Source organism: Bombina bombina, chromosome 6, assembly GCF_027579735.1.
Source record: "Bombina bombina isolate aBomBom1 chromosome 6, aBomBom1.pri, whole genome shotgun sequence".
Lineage (NCBI taxonomy): Eukaryota > Metazoa > Chordata > Amphibia > Anura > Bombinatoridae > Bombina > Bombina bombina.
Window position 1 is genome coordinate 576984796 of NC_069504.1, and position 23072 is coordinate 577007867.

Here is a 23072-nt window from a genome sequence, read left to right on the forward strand (position 1 = left end):
ATTAGCACATGAACCTCCTAGATTTAGCTTTCAACTAAGAATACCAAGAGTACAAAGCAAAATTGGTAATAAAAGTAAAATGGAAAGTTGTTTAAAATTACATGCCCTATTTAAAACATGAAAGATTTTGTGATGAGAGCAGGAAGTGACATCACTGTTTGTGGGCGGGGCTTAGGTCCGGTTGTATGTGTCACAGTTAGTTAATGAAATCAACCTGACTAGATGTATGTTTCTATGCTCTGTAATAGAATAGAGTTGTACCATCATTGCTGTGTCCTGCATATGTCCTGCATCTCATGACAGATTTTTTTTTACTTTACTGTCCCTTTAAAAAAACCCTGGTCCAGAGCTAAGAAATCCAAGTGGTTGTCAATTAATTTGCAAAAAACCCATGTTGTATATTTATCTATAAACTTTCCAGTTGCAGACAATATTGTTTTATAATGTTTACTTTTATCGGTAAAAAATATTTTTTTCTGGGATTTTGTTTGATTTATGCATTTTTCTAATTTTAGGAAGTAAATAAACACTTTTAAAGAGACATTAAACACTACATAAATGATAGATAGATTGATTGATGCATTCAAAGAAAAGATTAGTCTGATAATAACAAAAATGTATTTTTTAAAGTTTCATTAGTTGTTAAAATATTGACAAAATAAGTGTAAAATGAATGTCTATAAAACAATTGGAGCTGTCATGTTGTAACTTTACTTTCTCTACTGTGGCCTATTAGGGACAGTTATAAATAGGTCAATAGAATGTGCAGCCAATGGCTGAGTGGAATATAAAAGTGTCCTGCCCTTCCATTTCTAACAGGAATGGAAAAGCTCACAATTTCAGAATACAATTACAGAAAAAGGAGACAAAAAATAAATAATGAAAATAAATTGCAGAGTAAATGTGATTTATCATTTTATTTTACCATCTCAAAGTGTCTAATGTCCCTTTTAGGAGCATTACATAAGAAATATTTATATATTAATTTACCAGTGCTTTATACTTGTACTGTTACTCTATTTTTAATTAGCCAGTGTACATAATTTTTTTTCTAATATCCCATTATTTTTAACAGTATCTAGTTTAGGTATTTGAATCTAACGTAAGCCAAGTCCATAAAGCAGAAAGAAAAAAAACAATATAAAATGTTTGGACTAATAAAGGAATTTATATTGGTGTTTTTTTATTTTTACCAAGACGTTTCATTTGTCCTTAGAGAGAACAGGATCTTTTTCTAACTCAAGAAAAACAAATGTAAACAAGAACGTTAGATCAATTTTTATGTAGCTGCCAAGTCATTTTTAATTAATTTGAGATATGTAGGGCCCTGTTTGGTTTAAGTTTATTATGTTTACATTATAAATTTATTTAGACACTTTGACTTTGTTGAAAGTCAAAGTATCCAAGTTTGTTTGAGGCAAAACGGTGTAATTGAGAGTGTTAAAGGGTTAGAAATCTTTGTAACATATTAAGAAAATAAGTCATTATTATAATGATATAAATATATGTTATTAAATCAACCTACTTTCTTACTGAAACAAAGCTTCTAAATATGTTTAATTTAAGTTTTTAATTTCTGTAAAATGAGCATTAAAGACCTCCCATAAAAATAGGCAGGGTTTATGTAAAATTATTTCCGTGCCCCATCCAATAGGGATGCGGTTCTGCCCATTACATTTTAATATTCATAGCCAAGCTGGCTGAAGGTGAATGTTCTAACTTCTATCAAAATAAGAAGTCCAATGTTTTGGAACATAAATTATCACAGCCTCCATGCTAGCCCAGCTTGCCCCAGCCCCACCATCAGCAGTCAAACACCACAGAGATTCACTGTGACATTTTTATTTCCTGGCTAATCTCAGTGTATTCATGTAACATTGACAAATGTTTTCCGCTACTCCTGAGCCATAGCAATGACAGGGTTACTGGGGATCCTGACATCTGTGCTGGACAATGTGACCCCTGACCCCCCCAGTGACAGGCTGTGATCCCACTGACCCCTCGAACCCCAGCTACTGAAATCATGTGTGTTATTAATGACAACCAGCTGCATGTGCAGTCACTTCCTGCAGTGCTCGAAATCATAAATATTATACAATTACACTACACGCTCCATAGCATTGCACCTCCTTATAGCAGTATCTCCATATATACTATTAGACATTGGTGGGTGTGGCGCACCAGAGCGCTCTCAGCGCTGAAGATTCACTGCTGGCTGAAGGTGATTGTTCTAACTTCTGTCAAAATAAGAAGTCCAATGTTTTGGAACATAACTTATCACAGCCTCAATGCTAGCCCAGCTTCCCCCAGCCCCACCGTCAGCTGTCAAACACCACAGAGATTCACGGAGCTAGCCGGCTCCCCTCAGCATTACTCTCAACCATCAAACCCACAAAAGTGACTCCGGACTTCATAAAGAAAAAACTTTATTATAACAAAAAAGCCATAAGAAAGACTTTTTTTTTTTTTTAAAACAAAGTCCGGAGTCATTTTTGTGGGTTTGATGGCTGAGAGTAATGCTGAGGGGAGCTGGCTATCTCTGTGAATCTCTGTAGTGTTTGACAGCTGACGGTGGGGCTGGGGGAAGCTGGGCTAGCATGGAGGCTGTGATAATTTATGTTCCAAAACATTCGACTTCTTATTTTGACAGAAGTTAGAACAATCACCTTCAGCCAGCAGTGAATCTTCAGCGCTGAGAGCGCTCTGGTGCGCCACGCCCACCAATGTCTAATAGTATATATGGAGATACTGCTATAAGGAGGTGCAGTGCTATGGAGCGTGTAGTGTAATTGTATAATGAGAGGAAAAAAGGCAACGGCTGCACAAAAAGGTCCAAAATGACATCAGAATTTATTTGAACATATAGACCCAAACAGACATGGACAGGAATGACTAGTCTGACGTGTTTCGCGCCCTCTAGTGGCGCTTCGTCAAATTGTATAATGTAATTGTATAATGTTTGTGATTTCGAGCACTGCAGGAAGTGACTGCACATGCAGCTGGTTGTCATTAATAACACACATGATTTCAGTAGCTGGGGTCCGAGGGGTCAGTGGGATCACAGCCTGTCACTGGGGGGTGTCAGGGGTCACATTGTCCAGCACAGATGTCAGGATCCCCATTAACCCTGTCATTGCTGTGGCTCAGGAGTAGCGGAAAACATTTGTCAATGTTACATGAATACACTGAGATTAGCCAGGAAATAAAAATGTCACCGTGAATCTCTGTGGTGTTTGATGGCTGACGGTGGGGCTGGGGGAAGCTGGGCTAGCATGGAGGCTGTGATAATTTATGTTCCAAAACATTGGACTTCTTATTTTGATAGAAGTTAGAACAATCACCTTCATCCAGCAGTGAATCTTCAGCATTGAGAACGCTCTGGTGCGCCACGCCCACCAATGTCTACATCACAATCCAGATGTCCGCCCTGCTTTTTGATGACGTGCCAAAGAAGAATAAACTGAGGGGAACCAAAATGCGCATGCGTTACTTAGAAAATATGTTAAATGCGCATGCGGGCCACCATGATATTTCTACCTAGGTAGAACATCTTTATAGGGTAAGCATAATGAGGAAAAACTGGGTTTGGCAAAATTTGTATTAGAAATACTAAGAAAAGGACAGGAAACTTTTAATAGGTACTTATTGTAAATATTTATAATAATGATGTTTTTAAAAAAAATTAATCTTTTTTGAGTTTACTATCCCTTTAAAATGAGCAGAAAGAGTTCAGAGGAATCCAGAGGGCGATCGTGGAGGGCGAAGGTGGATTTTTTAAATGAACAAGGATTTCTAGTGGATTGATAAATGAGAAGAGAGGGAGGCAAAAACAGGTCTGTTTCATGAGCCTAAAATACATAAGGAAATGTTAATCTTGTCTGTTTAGTCAGGAAAGATGGGGAAATAAGAAGAGTATGACCGAGACCAAGCAGATTACACAGTACTAACATCTGCAGCTGAGTTTAAAAATGTGTGTGTGTGAGAATATATGTATATACATGTGCACATAAATACACATTTATACACACATATATATATATATATATATATATATATATATATATATATATATATATATATATATATATATATATTTATATATATACTGTATATATACAGACATAAGTAAAATACCTTGACATATACTATATACCTTTTAACCCTTATAAAAATTATATTTATATTAATTATTTTTTATCATGAGTGTAAAAGATTATTTTAAAGGGACAGTTTACCCCAAAAATGTCTCCCCTTTAATTTGATCCCAATGATCCATTTTACCTGCTGGAGTGTATTAAATTGTTTACAAGAAGCTCATTTATTTCAGCATTGGAATTACCTGATTTAGCTTGTGGTATTCCCACCTGTACTGAAAGTTTCTATACTTACGTCCAGGCTATTGCAAGGCAATATAAACACAGATAGCAGAAGAAATTACACTCCAAGTGGGTTGTAGAAGAGATAGCTAATAAAATGTTTTGAGCTTTGGTTTACAGACAAATATAAGATAAGGAAGCAAGTGTGTGTAGACAAAGTGGTAACATAATGAGATCTGATTTTACTGGCAAGCACAACCCATTGTAATAGGCTGTAGTTTCAAAGCACAAAAACAGCAATTTCATATACACAAATAAACTCGACAATACAATTTATCATACACTCTGCAGCTGGTAAAATAAGCCAGTCCCTTTAATGTACTTATGTTGTGTTTGTTTAACATTTTTTTAACCCTTACACTTTACGCTAGGTCTAAAGGTTGGGCTAATTTATTAAGCGCAAATTTTGTTTGTGCTCGAGCACAACTATTTACTTCTACCTTGTAATATGCGTGCTAGTTAGTGCTGTTGCGATATTGCTTATTGCGTCCCGTACTAACAATAGCGCACGTCTTGTAATCTGGCCCTTACTTGGTGTTGTAAAGCAGGTATCTCAGCTTAGCCGAGGGTATCCTTAGTGTAATATTCGCAAGTGATATTCGAGTACATGCAGAAGGTTTCACATCAGTGAGTCAACTAGTTCTGACTTTAATATCTGTATTTATTTATTTGTTTATTTTTTTGTTTGCATTATTAATAAATATAGATATGTTAACCTTCTTCAAGGCATTCTGGAATATATGAATTATCCTTTAGAGGGCAGCATAAAAGTTTGAAAGAGTATTAGTTCGCTGAGAATTATTTCTCCCACGATAGAAGCTAGGCTAAATTTATTACTGTACATTCCATACTGTAAAGGCCTCATATCAAGAAGTTTAAGAACAGACTTTAGTAGCTATCAAATGCTATTACAGCCATATACTAGAGATCTGTATCTTACACTGCTTGCAGTATAAAATTGTACTGATCTGCTATTACTGAAAAAGTCAGATATAACTGCCATATATTGTTATATATTACATTTTTTCCAATGAACAAGGAAGTTGGAAGTTCCTCATAAATTCAGTAGTTGACACAGGTTTTATCTTTATGCCAAATGATTTAAATACTGCGAATGTCACCCAACATTCTTTATGCATGTTTATTTTTTACTTTAATTTGTAGTGTGGTGTTTATCAAATTGCATCTCTCTTAACTACAAGGGGTGGTTGCAGTTGTATTGGTCTTACAAAATGTAATATATTTTGAACTTATAGATTTTATAATAAAATAAGAATTTTTAAATTAAAACTCATAAATGCATGTTACTTATTAACTGATCTATTACCTTTTACCTATTAATATAAGTAAGGGCCAATTTCACAGTGTTTTTAGTATGAGAAAGGTGAGGCATACATAGTTTACATTCCAGTGGTATTTATATTCCATTTTATCTATAACAGAACAGATATATTTAAGTCATATCTTTACTGCATTACATGTGTGCCTATTTAATGGACTTATTATAATATCTTCTGTATTTCTTAGTTGTAAAATATGCTAAAAAATCAGTTATATACTAATCACTTATGATATTGGACACAAATTGCCTTTAATGTTAAAATCTACCAGTTAAGTCAAATTGCAGTTTAAAAAAGAAACATGAGAATCAAAACTTTTCTCTTGTTTTTCTTGAGGTTATATTAAAGACAAAGAGAGGATATCTTTTCAAACAAATACAATGCAGTTTGTGATTTATGCATACCATTTTTGAGCTTCATATGTTTGGATGTTCAGTAATGTGTGGATGACATGCACTTCAGTAGTTTTATAAAGGAACAATAATAAAATGCAAATTTTCTTATTGCACTATTGCGATAAAGTTAAAGTCAGCTCCATATCGTAGTAGTACGCTATAGTTCCAGAGCTATACACAGCCACTTAGACAGTCATGGGAGGGTCATATGTTTATTTGCCAAACTAGAGATTAACTATGTGTATACTTCCGGATCAGTAGTGCATTGCAAATCTGCAGCAGATTGTTACTTCTTCTTTAATCCATTTACAAATAATACAATTCTCTAGCACAGTGTTTTTCAACCAGTGTGCCGTGGCACACTAGTGTGCCGTGAGAGATCCTCAGGTGTGCCACGGCAGACTGACAACAGTGTGACATATTTTTTAAACTTTGCTTGTTTTTTACTCCCAGTGCAGGGGTAGTTTGTAGGAGGCATGGCATAACAGCACAATACATACAGTATGTGTGTGTTTGTGTGTATGTGTATATATATATGCTGTATTAGGCTACAATGTGTGATTTTTTTTAAATTTTGGGATGGTGGTGTGCCACAGGATTTTTTAATGTAAAAAAGTGTGCCACGGCAAAAAAAAGGTTAAAAATCACTGCTCTAGCACATTAGAGCATTTTATTATTACTCAGTTCAGGGGTAAAACTACCGACGGTGCAACTGGTGTGGCGACCTTGGTGCCCAAGTGTGGAGGGGGGTCCGTCAATACCCCCTCCTCCAATCAGGCCCAGTACCCTGCGCAGAGATGCTGAGCGCAGTGTGCTGTTGTCAAAATGATGTTGCGAGGTGCGTGTCTCCGTTCAACGTTCAGTCAATTATTGAGCAGCAGCTGTATCTGACTGCTAGCGTTTCCAGGGCTGTACTACTACAGGTGGCTGGGGCGGAAGTAACGGAACTGGCGGAAAAGGAGAGCGAGTAGTTAATTTACTATTATTTTTTCTCTTGCTCTGTGCCCGTGAGCTTGCTCTCACACCACCCGGTTCTCCTGTCTTCAACTTTGTTGCCTTTCTTCTAAACACCAAAACATGTCCGGTTACCACTAAGTTCTCACCTTTCCCAGCCCTGAGCCAACAAGTGTAGCCGCAGAGAAACTGTGAGTAAAAAAAATAATTACCATACTAAAACTAGAATTTTAGGAGCACTGACTCCATGCTTTTTGTCAAATGCTTATATGCTCTGGATCAGAAATTCTTATTTTCAATGAGCAAATTACATGGCCAGTAATATATAAAAAAAATGTATGCAAATTCAGGATATCTTGGGGGGCCCCAAAAAAATGCTTACACCAGGGCTCTCTGTTCATTAGGTCCGCCACTGACTCAGTTATTTACCTTTAATATTCAGAGCTATAAACAGCAACAACTGCACTGGCACCCTAGGTGCAGGTAACCAAGAAAGATTTCAGATAAATATTTGTTCCAATTGGTCATTAGACTATTTTCTGTAGTCATAAGAATAAATCAGCAGATAGAACTAAACTGCAAAAAAAAAGATACAGCTCCGAAAAAGGCCAAGGCAAGCATTACAGTTTGTTTATTGCATTTATGCTTATTTCATTGAGACAGGGTTGTACTAAGCAATTTTAAGTGAATAAACTATATTTTAACGAAGAAATCATAAATTTAACTTAATGTATTAATAAAAAGGCAACAAGAGAGAGAGACTACAACGTTGAAATCTGTGCCTAATAGGACTCATTTTGAGAAAGGCTATTATGTGCACTGGGACAGAAAATTATCTTGAGAGGTGCCAAATTACACAGTATATTATTTATGGCAGGGGTGTAACTACACCTCACTTGGCCCCGGTTTCTATATAACTGTGAGTCTTCCTTCCATCTTGGTTAGTTAGTCCTCATCAGATTATAGGCATTTCCTGTACAAATTTGGTGTAAGGTTTTCTGCACAGCAACGCTATGGTGGCCATATTGGAAATCTGCCCACATATTTCTAAAACCATTTAAAAACACTGTTAATCCTGTTTTATCTTTTTCAGAGGGCACTCCGAGGGGCCAGAAAGGAAGCGGTGGAGTCTAGGGACCACTTGGGCCCATCTGTAGCAACACCACTAATGATCATAGGGCAAGATGGGCCCCTTTGAGGTGTGGGCCCTGTCTCAATTGAGACTTCTGAGACTCCTGATTTATGGCACAAATAAAAAATATATAAAGTGCAAATGCAGCATTACCATGTAGTTATTCTAACGTAATCCAACAGATCTGGTTAAAGACGTGTGTTTAAATTTACAAGCATAATAGAAAATGTTTTGTCTACAATATTTTTTTTAACTGTGTGGTACCTATAGGCCAGTATGCAAAGCTCTATTTGCCTGATAAATATTCAAACTGTCTAAACTTTATTGTCTCATTTGCAACCAGGCAGAGAGGTGATGAAATCTTGAGTTGTATGCAGCCCTCAAGGTCTATGTGGTGTAATGGTTATTGCCACCATTATTTCTCTCTTCACTAAGCTTGGAAATGTGTAAATTTTTGGTGCCAACTTCTCTCTTTTTGACGCATTCATTGTATTAATTTCAACATTTGCAGTTACCATTGATGGCTAAGATTCTACTTAAAGGAAATACACATAAAACACAATTAACCAGTACTTTTTGTTAAAACTAACATGCTTTTCTATTTGACCCGTCAAATATTATAGTGGTAATGAGTATTTTGTTTGTACTTATTTATTTTACCATCTGGTTTGCTATGATTCACTTAACACTGATTTTAAAATTATAACTTCTGAAATGGAAAATGAAATGTACTTGTGTGTTTGTGGATGTGTTTTGGATAAAGGGATGTTCAGTAATATTAACATTGAAATTTAAATGATTGCCAAGATGTTGAGTAAAGATGCCGGCTATAGCACTAGGAGGGCAGTAGAGAGAATTTCAATGCGATACGTTAAAATGTAAGGAAATTATGTGTTTCATAATAGAGATCATTTGATAACAGAGATCATTTGTTGAAGGGATTACACTCTACATTAGTGTTTATATGTTCAAACGATACACCTGTGAAAAATGGACAATAAACAGGTTAGCAAACCATAATGGCTTCCATAGATCATATAAGGAGGCCTATTTATCAAAGCGTCAACTATGTTGCATCAATACGCTCGCCAAACTTCGCCAAACATCACGGCCGCGAATCTCAATACGATATCCAAATTTATCAAAAAAGTCTTCAAAAACACGCGCGTCAAGTACGGCGTGATGAGCATCGGACTGAGCAGCGTACTTTTGATAACTTAGAATATTCAACGTCTCGCATTTCCCTGCTTATCTAATTTTTAAACATGTTTATTATAGAATAATTTGTTAATAATCTTATTGCAAATCTATTCATACCATTTGTACATCTCTTTGTTAATATACTATATATATATATATATATATATCTTTATATTTACATATATATTTATATATATATCTATATATCTATATATCTTTATATTTATATATATATATATATATATATATATATATATATATATATATATATATATATATATATATAGATACTTTTTAGATAGATTTATTTTATAATGATATATTCTTTATCCATATATTTTAGCTAGATACATTTTAGATAGATAGAAAGCTAAATATAGAAATATATCTATATATATTTATACATAGATATAAATATAGATATCTATATATAGATATTGAGAGAGAGAAATATTCTCTCTCTAAGGATAGATAGATAATTAGCTATTTATAGATATATAACTAATTTATATATTTATATATTTGTATATATCGAGAGAGACAGACAGACAGAGAGGGAGAGAAACACATGTATTCATTTATAAACCTGTAGTGCATTGCTGCTAATTCCAGAAATGAGAACAATATTTTTTTTTAGTTTTATATGTATATATTTTATATTAATTTAATGTGACAGTGAAATAAAAAATAAAGGAATATTTATAAATAATTGTTTGAACTTCATATAGATAACATTGAGCTCATGCACATTAAGTTATCCTGAAGATAACAGTGATTGTCTAAAATGCAAGTATGCCTAAAGAACTGAAATAAAGGGGCAGTTTGAAAAATCAAAGATAGAAGCTAAAACCATATTATAAAATATTTCTTCTTATAGCTTTACAAATAACAACAGAGTCAAGTGTACATCTCAAAATATTTTATTTAAAGAGATTTTATTAAACATGTGTTTCATCAACTTTACATTGAACAATTGCAACATTTGACAAAATGAACCACTTTCAATCAATGGCTTTACAATGATATATAATATAATTTGGTCTATATTGAAATATTGAAATTACAATATTTGCTCAAACTTAATCCAAAATATATCATCTTTTGGATCATAAATAATACTGTAAAGTAAATAAAAACACAAATAAAAACTGTATGTTGCACAGTCAACATTATTGCCCAAAAACCGCCTGAATATAGTCTGTTCGAGCTTGGACTCCCAGAGTATCATACTCCAGGAATGGATCGATATATTCTCCATACTCCTGGTTAGCCAAGCTCTCCAGATCTATATCAGGGACTTTTAGGGCAATGTTATGCAACATACAGCAAATCATAAAAATTAAGTAGACTTTGGAGAGGGCATATTGAAGAACCGCACCAGAGATGTCCAAGCAGCGGAAATAGCTCTTCAATATGCCAAAGGTGCGCTCAATCACCGATCTTGTGGCGATGTGTACCTGGTTGTAGCGCACCTCTTCCACTCCGTTGGGGTTTTTGACGGGTGTGAACAGCCACGGAAGACACGAATATCCAGAATCACCTGCGTAAACAAAATAGATCATTGACATTAGCAATCACAATGATTAAAATATATCATATACATATGTTAGAGTATCTAAGAGTTATTTACCTATCAGGATTCCCTCTGGCATTCGGCCCTCCTGGAAACGATGGCGATGGCAGAATTCCGGAGGACGAAGGAATCATGGTTGCAGCCAGGGAGTCCGGAGCGTACACTCATTATCCTCAACCTGGCGTCACAGATGACCTGGATATTCAGCGAGTGGTTGAATTTCCTGTCCCGGTATGGCTCCTCTTTACCCCTTGGGAGGCTGCACCAAGACATGCGTGCAGTCTATGGCCCCCAATAGCCGTGGCAATCCAGCCCTTAGGTAGAACTGGAGCTTGATAGCATGCCACTCCTCCGGTGTATTTGGGAAGTGGACATGATGGACTAGGCATTGGTGCAAAGCATTCAGGACAACCTTCAGATGACGTTAGAAGGTTGCCTGGCTCATACCTACGCCTAGAGCTGTCACAGCCTAGAATGATCCAGTTGGCAAGAAATAGAGGACCGATAGCAATTTCACCATCCCAGGGATTGCCCTAGTTCTTTTAGTGAGTGGCTCGAGAGAGTCCTTGATTTCGACATAGAGCCTCTCAATAGAGGCCATATCTAGTCAAAATCGACGGATCACCTCTTGGTCACTGAGGGCATGAAGACCAACCCTAGGCAGGAAAACCCTTGGCACTCGCTGGCGTCTTCCTTGTCACACCGCAGCCATCAACATCCGTCTTTCCCTGCGTCTCCTTAATAAAAGTAAAAACTGGACTGCATTGAGTATGTCCATGCTCAAATCTCAAAGTAATAATGAAATAAAGTAATTGAAGAGCCCCTTTTATAACGCCTAGTTTCAAAGCTGTGAATGATTTCAGTAATTGGATAAATGATGCACCAAACATTACCTAACAAATGACTTACACATTTTGATTATTCTCGCGTCATTTTACGAGCAATTCATTGAATAATTTATTCAAAAAGTCATATTTTTTGTTATTTCTGGCATCATTTGACAAGCACGATGGAATGTCCAAATGAATATCTGATTAGGTCATCTAGGTGTGTTTATCAGCTGTAAGAAATGCAGGTGTGTTTATGCAATTAACTAAATTAATTATGAAAAACACATGAGTATTTCGCTCTAGTTTAATTCATATTTCTAAATTTTCTGTGTTTGGATGGCAGCATTGTGAAGGTTAAAAAGGTCAGTGATTACTGTGTTTTTTAAGATTACATATTAAAGTGGTGTATTAACATTTGCAAACCTAATATGGTATGAAATGGTCATTTTAATATTAAATATTGTTTGATATCCTTTATGTGATTCATAATACCATTTACAAATCATTTCAATGTATTTTGAAGGCGCAAAGTTAAACAGTGACAAAAATGAGCAAAAGACATTTTAAATGGCATTCTAACTCCAAAAAAGCATCATAGCAACAGAATGAAAACCGTGAAATTGTTTATTTGAAGTTATATGAGTGACTGACCTTTTAAGCTTCAACGACGCTGCCATACAAACAGAAGATCAGAGTTCATGTCATGCCTATGTAAATATGCTGGTGTTGTGCATAAATAATTGATAGCATAATTTGTGTTGTGCATAATTAATTGATAGCATAATTGTTGTGCAGTGTTTTCATTCTCTTGCTATCCTTTGTGTCAGTGTTTTTATTTTTACAATCTTTGATTTGTCGTGCAGTGTTTTCATTCTCTTGCTATCCTTTGTGTCAATGTGTTTTTCTTTTTTCAATCTTTGATTTGCTGTGCAGTGTTTTCATTCTCTTGCTATCCTTTGTGTTAATGTGTTTTTCTTTTTACAATCTTTGATTTGCTGTGCAGTGTTTTCATTCTCTTGCTATCCTTTGTGTGAATGTGTTTTTCTTTTTACAATCTTTGATTTGCTGTGCAGTGTTTTCATTCTCTTGCTATCCTTTGAGTGAATGTGTTTTTCTTTTTACAATCTTTGAATTAGAGGAAGGGAATGCTATTTATAAAAGGGTATACATATTTAACAATGCTTTCCATTGAGTTTTATTATGTGATATGCTTCACTATAGCAATATCGAACATAAGATTTCTGTTTTCCGATTCCCATTGACTACTACAGCATCGGCGACCTCTAAGGCGGCGGATTGAAAACTAGGTACGCTGCGTCGTATGAGACGCGAGCGTAACTGTTCATTTTTTGATAACTTTTGAAAAGCTTCAAATTGTCAAATGTCACGGTGAATACACAGAATTACGCTTGAATTACGTGTGATTTCTATTTGCATCAATCTGCGTCGAATTGAGACCGCCGGATCGTATGTTACGTCACAAATTTCAAATTTTTGAGATCTTAAGGCTTTGATAACTACGGCGCATCAATCTCGCGACAACTACGACGCGAAATTCAGGCGCATTTTCAGTTGACGGTTTGATAAATAGGCCTCTATGTCTTCAAACAAGAGGATAAATTATATTAGATATGGCTTACCTTTGTTTTTGCAAGTGGTTTGCATCTTGCTGCAAGTTAGAAGCTTTGCACTATTGTGCTTGTATTCTCCATTCCCTCAAGCTTAGTAAACAATTATTTTCCAAAAGTGCTAGTGTTGTTTAAAGGGACATGAAACACATTTTTCTTTCTTTTATGATTCAGGTAGAGCATACCATTTTAAAGAAATTTCTGTTTTACATCTAATACCTATTTTGCTTTATTCTCTTTGTATCCTTTGTTGAACAAAGAGCAATGTACATGGGTGAGCCAATAAAATGAGACTACCTGGCATCCTTTTCAACAAATGATACCAAGAAAACAAAACAAATTAGATAATAGAAGTAAATTAGAATTATTATTTATTTTTAAATTGCATGCTGTATCTGAATCATGAAAGAAAAAGTTTCGGGTTCATGTCCCTTTAAGGTTGTAAGAGCCTTGTTTGAGTTTTGTTATGCTGAGGCATTAGGTAGAATGATTATTTGAAAACCGGACATAAACAACTGCTCTGCACTGTTTAATAAAATATGACACTGTCTTCAAAATAAACCAGATGTCAAAACATGTTTCAGACAGGGAGCACATCCAACTCCACAGTGATGCTATTGAAGGGATGGCAAGGGACAGCTGTGCCCTCTTAGCTCAGCACAACATAGGCATATTAGACTGCTGAATTGGCACGCACAGCCCGTGACCCAGGTGAGACTGGAGCAGACTGCAGCATCAGGAATTGGCACAACGGCTGTATGAGATAAGTGTTTTATATCCTCACTCATGCATACACACATACCTAATGGCAACCTGTCACAGAGTAGATGGTTTCATGCAAATACGCATGTGAAGCTGTTCAGATTGTCAGCTTTCAGATGAGTAATTAACCTGTGACATTGACCTGTTTGAGTATATGCCAGGGTCTTTACATATTAAAATCAGAGCTCCCATTACACTTTTTGACCCTATGCAGATACATGGATAGCTAGATAAGATAGATAGATAGATAGATAGATAGATAGATAGATAGATAGATATAATCAGTAGAGTATGCTTGAATGTTTGCTGATTGCTAGTTCAACTGTCCAAGAAAAAATATACTGCCATGACACAAGTAGCTTGTTGACCCACTTTGGAGAAGGTTTTTTTTTTTTTCATTTGATGCACAATTTGAAATTGCTTAAATTTGTTTTTTCTTGTGCTTTAATTTTTTTTTTTTTTATTCATGATTCAGACAGATTATTCAATTGTAAACAACTTTCCAATGTACTTATATTATCTAATTTGCTTCATTCTCTTGGTATCCTTTGTTTAAAAGCATATCTAGGTAGGCTCAGGAGCTAGCTGTGGTTTGGTGGCTGCACATATATGCCTCTTGTCATTGGCTTACTTATATGTTCACCTAGCTCCCAGTAGCACATTATTACTTAATAAAGGATAGCAAGAGACTAAAGCAAAATACATTTATTATAATAAGTAAAAAAAAATCTGATGTCTCCTGTAAATGTAAAGGTTCAAACTTATTTTGTTGTAAATATTTGTAGTGTAGTTTAACATTACAAGCCCAGGTATTCTTAGCGGCCAATTATCTAAACCTTGCCAGATTAGACATAGTTTTTATCATTTCGTATATCATTTAGCCTTAGTGCAGTAAAGTCATTTCTATTTTCATTCACCACTATTATGGTGTATAAAACTTTCCCTCTGAGGTGCCAAGCCCTCATCAAGCCATTTGAGGACATCTCCTGTATTCTTTCTTATTCACTTGCATATACTGCTCCCAATAAGTCACATCCTTATAAAATACATTTTTATACACACATCACCCTTACTTTGTGTGCAACAGGCATCAATCACAATGTTTGCCCACTCAGCTGCCCAGGCATGAAAGGGATGCCAAGCATGCACTGTCTCCCAACCCTTCTCATATACAACCATTAGCATTTTTTCCATCTCTACAAATGATCCAGTCCATAGAGACTGGCATGCTCAAGACAGTAATCTCAATAGAAGCATTGGTGCTCACTTCTGACACATTTTGCTAACCTTTTTGATGAAGGCCTTAGAATTGCACTGTGAGTTTAGGCATCTGTGTTCTTCCTCCATGCTCTGACTTCTTGAGACATTTATATGTCATTGAGAAGTATCTATTAGATTAATTTCTCTATAGATCTAGAGGGTTATTTATTTGCATTTGAAGATAGACGACACATAGATGTCCTAGATAGCATCAGGACTTAATTTAGAGGTGTAGGTATTACTAGTAACTTTACATTTTAGCGTTAATTACAATCTATAAGTTGATTTGTTTTTGATGAGTTTCCGGCAGAAAACGGACACTTTTCATTTTAACAAGCTCACAATTGCGGGGTCTTGTCTGTTTCTCTGCGCCGATAACATGTTTTCGGCGGCTCACTGAAAAAAGCCCTATTTTTTACATGGAGGTGAAAACTTATCAAACATCACAATACATTTTCTCAATACTTTTCAAAAGGTTGAGACCATTTTACACTTCTCAAACTCAACACCTAAAGACACTTGATAAAGTCTCTAACTGGCCTTTTTGACATATTTGCAAGTATTCCAAGACAATTTCAGTAATGCTATTATGTGACACATGTGCAAGACATACTGAAATGGCCACAGATTACATTTTAGATTTGTATACATGATCTATATTCATTAAAGCTCTATTCATCTATATTGTATAGTCTATCTGCAGTGGGTAGGACACACATTTACATATTTTTATGTATTTAATAGGTGATATCCCGTACTGCTAACTGGATCTGCAGAAAAAGTGATAAAATGCAAATTACAACTGCAACATCTAGAAATGTGTAGCAACCACGTTCTGTAAATGTTTGTTTCCAATTCAAACTTGCATTATCGTAGTTGTTAGTTTCAGTACAGTCATCTGCATTACAAGGTTTCAAATGTGATCACATCTTCATGACCGGGGAGTCACAACAATTGTGTTTATTATTGTAATGGAAGAAACCTCATCACTTAGCAGTTTCACGGTTTACAGTGAGAACTGTTATTAGAACCATTTATTAGTGTTCTTGATTTCAGACATATATTTTGCCAAACTGGAAGATGGAGCTTTCTCAATCAATTATTGTAAATAATGATGAAAAATGTCAATATAATCAATTAGCAAATATACCTAGTATACTCATCATGTGTATATACAAATAGAATTAATTTTGTTTACCCGTTATTAGGATGGATTTGGATTACAATAGGTTAGTCTCAAACATGTATTGCCCTCTACAAAGGGGTTGATTCAAAAGAACTGTAAAGTGTGAAACAGCCATTGTGTATGTCATTTCGGTTGGATTCCCAGTTTCAATCCCAATAAGATGTACTTAAAGGGACAGTTCACTGTAAAATTGTTTTTTCCTGAATGTGTTCCCCATTAATTGTTATACCAGCTGCAGCGTATAAAATTGCTCATTTATGCTTCTTTTTGCAAAATAAATTGCTGGACTTGCTCTTTGAAACCACAGCCCATCAAAATAGGCTAAGCTTGCAGTGTAATCAGATCTCGTTATCTTATCACTCAAATGCTTCCCTTTCTTATCTCTGTCTCTGTACAATACTTAGAAAGAACAATTGAAAATGAAAATTTTAGAGCTTTATCTCTTTTACCTCCCACTGTAAATGTAATTTCTTCTTCTGGCTGTGTTTACATAGTTACTCAATAGCCTATACCTAGGATTACAAACTTTCAGTATAGGTAGGACCGTAGGGATACTACAGGCTAAGGGCCACATTAAAGTGGAGTGCTATTTAACGCTCCTGCTCGAGCATTAACTCCACTAGAAGTAAGCTTTTTGCACGCATTGGGTTGTGCTCATATTATGAGTGGAAAGTAAACTTTTTTTTTAGCTTGCACACTAACCTGATGAGTGTAAGAAGTTGAACTTACAATATCTTGCACAATAACCTATTCCCCCATAGAAGTCAATGGAGCAAAAAAGAGGGGAAAAAACTAACACCCTATTCACATGCAAACCTAATTGGATATTCTCAAGTGCACTAGCCCGATATAAAAATATGAATGCTTCACATTCCAATGTTCTTCACATAGCAGAGTATTTATTCACGAATACATATATATATATATATATGATTTTTTTTTTGCACAAATATATATGTATACATATATATATATATATATATATATATATATATATATATATATATATATATATATATATATATACAATGCCTTGCAAAAGTATTCACCCCTTTTACTTTTTACCTATTTTGTTACATTACAGCCTTAAGTTCAATGTTTTATTAATCTGAATTTTATGTGATGGATCAGAACACAATAGTCTAAGTTGGTGAAGTGAAAAGAGAAAAATATATAGATAAAACTATTTTTTAGAAATAGAAAACAGAAAATTGGCATGTGCGTATGTATTCACCCCCTTTGTTATGAAGCCCATAAAAAGCTCTGATGCAACCAATTACCTCCAGAATTCACATAATTAGTGAAATGATGTTTACCTGTGTGCAATCTAAGTGTCACATGATCTGTCATTACATATATAGACCTTTTTTGAAAGGCCCCAGAGGCTGCAACACCTAAGCAAGAGGCACCACTAACCAAACACTGCCATGAAGACCAAGGAACTCTCCAAACAAGTAAGGAACAATGTTGTTGAGAAGTACAAGTCAGGGTTAGGTTATAAAAAAATATCTAAATCTTTGATGATCCCCAGGAGCACCGTCAAATCTTTCATAACCAAATGGAAAGAACATGGCACAACAGCAAACCTGCCAAGAGACGGCTGCCCACCAAAACTAACGGACCGGGCAAGGAGGGCATTAATTAGAGAGGCAGCACAGAGACCTAGGGTAACGCTGGAGGAGCTGCAGAGTTCCACAGCAGAGACTGGAGTATCTGTACATAGGACGACAATAAGCCGTACGCTCCACAGAGTTGGGATTTATGGCAAAGTGGCCAGAAGAAAGCCATTACTTTCAGCAAAAAACAAAATGGCACGTTTTGAGTTTGCGAAAAGGCATGTGGGAGACTCCCAAAATGTATGGAGGAAGGTGCTCTGGTCTGATGAGACTAAAATTGAACTTTTCGGCCATCAAAGAAAACGTTATGTCTGGCGCAAACCCAACACATCAAATCACCCAAAGAACACCATCCCCACAGTGAAACATGGTGGTGGCAGCATCATGCTGTGGGGATGTTTTTCAGCAGCCGGGACTGGGAAACTGGTCAGAGTTGAGGGAAAGATGGATGGTGCTAAATACAGGGATATTCTTGAGCAAAACCTGTACCAATCTGTGCGTGATTTGAGGCTAGGACGGAGGTTCACCTTCCAGCAGGACAATGACCCCAAATATACTGCTAAAGCAACACTTGAGTGGTTTAAGGGGAAACATGTAAATGTGTTGGAATGGCCTAGTCAATGCCCAGACCTCAATCCAATAGAAAATCTGTGGTCAGACTTAATGATTGCTGTTCACAAGCGCAAACCATCCAACTTGAAGGAGCTGGAGCAGTTTTGCAAGGACGAATGGGCAAAAATCCCAGTGGTAAGATGTGGCAAGCTCATAGAGACTTACCAAAGCGACTTGGAGGTGTGATTGCTGCAAAAGGTGGCTCTACAAAGTATTGACTTTAAGGGGTTGAATAGTTATGCACATTGACTTTTTCTGTTATTTTGTCCTATTTGTTGTTTGCTTCACAATAAAAAAAAAAAAAAAAATCTTCAAAGTTGTGGGCATGTTCTGTAAATTAAATTATGCAAATCCTCAAACAATCCATGTTAATTCAAGGTTGTGAGGCAACAAAACACAAAAAATGCCAAGGGGGGTGAATACTTTTGCAAGGCATTGTATATATATATATAGAGAGAGAGAGAGATGATTATATATAGGTATAGCTATATACAGATATATATAGGAATATCTATTAATAAAAACATAGAACATATTCTGCTATGTGCAGAACATTGGAATGTGAAATATTTACAGTAAATGTTAAAGCCCTTTGCCTGCTTTTTTTTTTTGTCAAGCACCTGAGACCTCATATCTTTAATCCTATATAACTTTTTTGTGCAAGATTTTTTTTTAAATCATTTTTATTAGATGGTGTACGGAGCTTGATGCCCCGTGTTTCCAGAGAGCCTTCAGACTCGCCGGAAACAGAAGTTATGAAGCAGCGGTCTAAAGACCGCTGTTCCATAACCTGTCCGCCTGCTCTGAGGTGGCGGACAGATATCAACCTGATCGGATATGATCGGGTTGATTGACAACCCCTGCTAGCGGCCGATTGGCCGCGAATCTGCAGGGGCGGTATTACGTTTATTCTTCAAGGGTTATAGTAATTTTCATGTGATCCAGACTTTTGGTTAAATGCCCTTGAAATACTTTTATTTTTAAATGTAATGGTTACAACTCCATAGATTTATTTTTTTAGCTGTACAATAAATATTCCTAAAACATGAGACAAAAGAGGTGTTTTTACTTGTCCTTCACACACAAGCTGTGTAATATAAAAAGAGGTTTCATTCTGCTTTTCTCCCATATAGATGGGAACAATGCTCTATGGTAGAGGACAGATTTATAGTCAGGCACATGATGTCCCAAACAACATTAATCTTTGTCCAGTGCGTATCATGGTGCTGCAGAGATAATGCTCTTTTGCATATAAATGGAACATTGTTTTCTTTGCTGTTTACAGTTCATCTAGTTTACTGAAGAAAATATGAATTGTATCATTTTTTAACTATTCTAAAATTAAATGTAAAAATATACTGCACCAGGAAAATAGATTTGCAACTGGTAAACTGTCAATACCAAATTGCTTAAAGGGGCAGTTTACACCAATTTTCATTTAACTGCATGTAATAGACACTACTATAAAGAATAAAATGCCCAAATACTGATATAAAAATCCAGTGTAAAACCTTTCAAAAACTTACTTAGAAGCTCCCAGTTTAACACTGTTAATGAGATAAGTATGGGACACCCACTGAAAGGGGCTGATAGCAGAACCTCCCTCCTCCCCTGCATATGAAAAGACCCATTATAATAACAGAAGCAGTATGAAGTCTGTATACATAAGTATACATCTAAAACTTTGGGGCTTGGTTAAGAGTCTGAAAATCAGCACAATGTTATTTAAAAAATAAGCAAAACTCTACATTTTTACAAAAACACTCCCAGATGGGCTATATAAATGGATCATCTACAAAAGATTTATGCAAAGAAAAATCTAGTGTATAATGTCCCTTTAATAATACAGATACCAGTTTCTATTATCAGTGTCTGCAAACTAGTTTTATAATTCTTCAGTTGGGAATATTTCTGAATAAGTCCCTAATTTCTCCAATATTTTCTGTGATGTTAAAAGATTGTTTGCTACTTTTTTTCTGGAAATAATGAGTTACAGTATGTGCCCAGATGTGACCCGGTATTAGAGCAAAGAAGGAAATCAAATTGCAGTAAAGAAGCAGCACTCCTGCAACTTAAATATAACATTTATTTATTTAGCATAACACAGTTAAACATTTGTCTGTATGCTAAATAAACCATTTATAGTTAAGATGTATAGTAATCAAAATTAAACGTTCACAGGTCAGGTAAAACATGCATATCAAATTTACTGAGCAGCATACCTAGGTATGCTCAAGAGTAGCAATGTGCTATTGGAAGCTAGCTGGTAATTGATGGCTACATGCATATGCCTCCTGTTACTGGCTCATCAGATGTGTTCAGCTAGCTCCAGTGAGTGCATTGTTGCTCTGGAGCTTACTTTAACTATGTCTTTAACCACTTTGCAAGGGTTAAACACAGTTTATCTGGAAGCAACAAAGCAAACATAAAGGGCCAGATAATGAGTGGAGCGCAAACATTTGCGCGTGCAATAAGGGTTTTTGTGTCTTACTTCCTTTGATGTGGTCAGTTAGGGACAGATATATACAATGGTGTAGATTTATTAATGGTCGAGCGGACATGATTCGCTGTAGCGAATCATGTCCGCTCGACCAAGCTAAATGCAAATGCTGTCGGCATCTAACATTGCACAAGTTTTTCTGGTGAAATGCTTGTGCAATGCCCCCCCCCCCCGCTCACTGGTGGGCAATTGGCCACTAGCAGGCGCCGTCAATCATCCCGATCGTATCTAACGATTGCTGCTTCTTAACTTCCGTTTCAGGCTGACTTGAAAGGATGGGGCATTGATGCAGCATCCGCTGCTTAATAAATCTACCCCAAAGTCTCTCACATATGTTCCAATCAATGGAAACACTACACAGGAGGAGTCAAAATAAATAATGAATCGATTTGTGCAGTGCTAAAAAAATAGGTTTGTCTGAATCTTTTGGAACAAATATATATTGCCTGCACTATCTGTTTAATTTTAAAATAAGCAAATTCTGAATATTTGCATTTGGAACTAAAGAAATGCACATCTCTAATAATTACTGTGTATTGCAAAGTGTTAATTATGACATGACATTTGCTTAATGTCCCTTTAAATGATTGGAGTGCTGATGGTTAGCTGTTTGAAATAGAGGTCTTTATAGGGCCTTTGAATATAGTTCACTGTATTAACCCTGGATACTGAATACACAGGTGCTGGACTCTCTTGTTTTGTTTTTTAGAGCATTAAAGGGACGTAATATTGTGTTTGTGCAATAATATGCATTAGAGCATAGTCTTATTGCATTGTTATCTCCCTTTAGTATGATCTTTATGGTGCCGATTTATCAAGCTCAGTATGGAGCTTGATGCCCCTTGTTTCTGGAGAGCCTTCAGGCTCGCCAGAAACAGAAGTTATGAAGCTCTGAAGCAGCAGACAGAAATTAACCCAATCGAATACGATAGGGTTGATTGACACCCCCTAGTAGCGGCCGATTGGCGACGAATCTGCAGGGGGCGGCATTGCACCAGCAGTTCACAAGAACTGTTGGTGCAATGATAAATGTCAGCATTTATCGATGTGTAGCGGACATGATACACTACATCGTATCATGTCCGCTCACACTATAATAAATATACCCCTATATCTCTAATGACATATTGACCTACTTTTATACCTAAAATAGATAAAAAGAGCAAGACTGTGCGTAAAGTTTGTATTTGTGAGTTAACTTCCATAAAGTACATAGCCCCATAATGCTCTTTTCACTGTACCAGGGCACAGTCAACTTTAAAGTATATACATATAATGCATTTTTCAGCACCAAGCACTATTGCAAGATTTGAATGTGTAGTGATCTCTCAAAACTCCCAAAGGGATCATATACTGACACATCAGATTGTTGTTTCAGATTTATTGCTGACAAGGTGAGTCTTTTTTTTATATATACAGCTAAAACACTGATCCCCAGAGGAGGCTAATTATCAAGTTTCCTCAAACTGGGTTCCTGAATGTGCAGCCTGTGACCTGCTAAGAACATTTCAAGGTCCTGACACTCCTCGGTGTCACCAACCGTCTGTCCAGACGAGCTCAGCTGGGTGAAAGGCAAAAAGAAATATTGTTCTGATCTGTAAAACGTATATTGTGCACACATGTTTTAATATGCATTGCTATTGAAAGAGAGTAAGCAGGGTAAATTAGTTTGCTAATTTGTACTAGTTTGTAATGTATTGTTATTGAC